This window comes from Bubalus bubalis, chromosome 17 (genome assembly GCF_019923935.1).
Source record: "Bubalus bubalis isolate 160015118507 breed Murrah chromosome 17, NDDB_SH_1, whole genome shotgun sequence".
Lineage (NCBI taxonomy): Eukaryota > Metazoa > Chordata > Mammalia > Artiodactyla > Bovidae > Bubalus > Bubalus bubalis.
In genome coordinates this window covers 18,048,078-18,050,675 of record NC_059173.1, presented here as the reverse complement: position 1 = coordinate 18,050,675, position 2,598 = coordinate 18,048,078, and the positions used below count along the sequence as shown (strand labels likewise).

Genomic DNA, 2,598 nt, shown 5'->3' with positions numbered 1-2,598 from the left:
CTTTACATTAACTATCAGACATTTGGACTCTAGGATTGTTAGCAGTTTTATTTTTTGCTGCTTCTTTTTTTAATTCATTTTTGTTGGTGTTTAGTTGCTTTACAGTGTTGTGTTAGTTTCTGCTGCAGCAAAGTGAATCAGCTATATGTATACATATATCCCCTCTTTTTCAGATTTCCTTCCCATTTACTTATTTTTAATTAATTTATTTATTTTAATTGGAGGCTAATTACTTTACAAAAATATGGAATGCTTCATGAATTTGTGTGTCATCCTTGTGCAGGGGCCATGCTAATCTTCTCTGTATTATTCCAATTTTAGTATATGTGCTGCCAAAGCAAGCACTTATTTTTTAATATTTATTGGAATTAAATTTAAAAATTAACATCTCTAGCTTTATTGAAGCAGTTTATCTTCAAATGTTACTTTAATTTTGTCATTTGTATTTTGCCTTTTGATTTTAAAAGATAAAGTATTTAATTTTAAAAGAAAAAACATAAGTAAAATATTCTAGAAGAATAACTTCAGAAAATATCTAAAATACTTTTAATTTGCTAATTAAAAAAATTTTAATTTATGCATTTTATGAAAATGTATTCAAGTTTTGTGTCCTTTGAGCTGTAACTTCAATTTATTTTTTATTCCTTTGGATCATTACTGCCAATAGCACACAATTACATAAAAATCTTGATTATAACAACAGGGTTAAGGACTTCCCTGGTGGTCTAGTGGTTAAGACTCTACACTTCCACTGCAAGGGGCCTGGGTTTGATCCCCAGCTGGGGAACTAAGATCCTACATGCTAAGTGGCATGGCCAGAAAAAGAAAAAAACCAGTGTGAGTGATTTTGCTAAAATGAAGGCAAGAAAAACAAATTTTATGGAATAAATATATAGAAATTTCTTAATTATACTTTTTAAAAGTTTCTCATTTAGATATCACTGTTACATCAATACAACATAATTTAGTTCCATCGTCTTTGATATTTTTCCAATTTTCAGACATGTAAAAAACATAGCTTTACATGTATATTTTGACTATTTTAATGAACATATATTTTTTAAAATAAGAGGTTAGAACATGTTTTATTTGACAAATTTGTGAGCTTAATTTTTACCATGAAGACTTTTAGACACATGGCCTGTGGGCCTCCATTTGTACCCTTGTCCTGGGTGCTCTGTCAGGGTAGGTAACCTACCCAAGGTTACCCAGCTGGTAAATAGGGCTGAGATTCGAACTTCCACCTGTTTGCACTCCAAGGTCCGGGCTGTGTGACATGTGACCTGCCCTCGGTCAGCTTCTCCAATGGAGGGAGCCGTGAATGTCTCCGAGGCTGGGATACTCTGTGTGCTCAAGGGCAGAAGAGGCTACAGACTTTGTGGTTTCCAAGGCAAAATGAAAATGCATTATAATTATAGTTAATACAGTATTAAGAATTCTAAGATGCTGAGAGTAGAGCACTGAAGTAAGCAGGAGGTCTTTCTAAGTGCAAGGTATGCACAACTGCGTGGTCAGGGGCTTCCTGAAGGTGGTGACACCCAGTCCCCTCTTCCACTTATAGCAGGTATGCTTGGGTTTGGTGAAAAGAAAGGTCAAGAGATAATGGGAAAGATGAGGACCCTCCATTTATAGCACTTTCTTTTAAAAACCAGTTTATTTAAATAAAAATGTGAGTCATTCAAAGGAAAAAAATAAGGAAATAAAAGCATATGTGATATGTAGATATGGAAAAAATGTGATGAGTTATTTAAATGACGGGGTTGGGAAATTGCTGTGTGAGTGTGTATGTCTACAAGTATGTAATTGTGAGTGTGTGTGGATGAGTCTATATATGAATCTTTGTATCACTAAACATGAGTGTGAGTCTGTGTCTGACTGTGGGTGTGTGAAATGTTTGTAGAAGTGGATGTGTGTCTAAGCATGTGTAGGATTGTGTGAATGTGTATAGGGAAGTCTGTGTAGATGTGTGCACACAAACCTTTCTTATCCTGGATTCCTATTAAGAAGAATGTGAAATTTGAGCTTGCTAACATTGGATGCATTTCTAATATCTTGTGTGTGTGTGTGTGTGTGTGTGTGTGTATATATATGTATATATGTCAGCTGTCACTACAATAACGCTGTATAACAGTGAACGGGGAAATGGGAAAAGACTGCTAATGTATTGAATATGCAGTTTTCTTTTGGGGTGATGAAAATGTTCTAAAATTGATTATAGTGATGGCTGCATGAATCTGCCAAAAAAATTGGATGGTATTATTTGAATGGGTGAATTTTATGGTATGTGAATCATGTTTCAATTTAGTTGTTAAAAGCCAACCACAAACATCTATTTTCTTGTTTATTAGTCTAGAGTGAACTGTAGCTCTGCTGGAATCATCTGGGGCTTGGCCTCTGGTTGCTGATGAGTTCCAGCATATTCCACATGCTTTTTCTGTGTGTCTTTCACCCTCTCTGGCTCCGCAACAGCTCAGGTATGTTCCTTTCATGGTGAATAGCTGAAGCACAAGGAGGTGAGCAGATACATGGAAGGTTTCCTTACAGCTTGGCTCAGAACTAGCACATCACTTCTGCCCACATTCTGTTGGCTGAAAAAAA

The 2,598-nt window shown here is 35.5% G+C and overlaps 2 non-coding genes across 2 annotated transcripts; one reads left to right on the top strand and one right to left on the bottom strand.

Annotated features, from left to right (window-relative positions):
* Positions 1 to 238: 238 nt before the first annotated feature.
* Positions 239 to 345, bottom strand: LOC112580033. The gene has a single exon (XR_003104391.1). It is a non-coding gene; the product is annotated as a U6 spliceosomal RNA (small nuclear RNA).
* A 369-nt stretch (positions 346 to 714) lies between these two features.
* TRNAG-UCC lies at positions 715 to 787 on the top strand. Its single transcript has one exon. It is a non-coding gene; the product is annotated as a tRNA-Gly (tRNA).
* Positions 788 to 2,598: the final 1,811 nt, after the last annotated feature.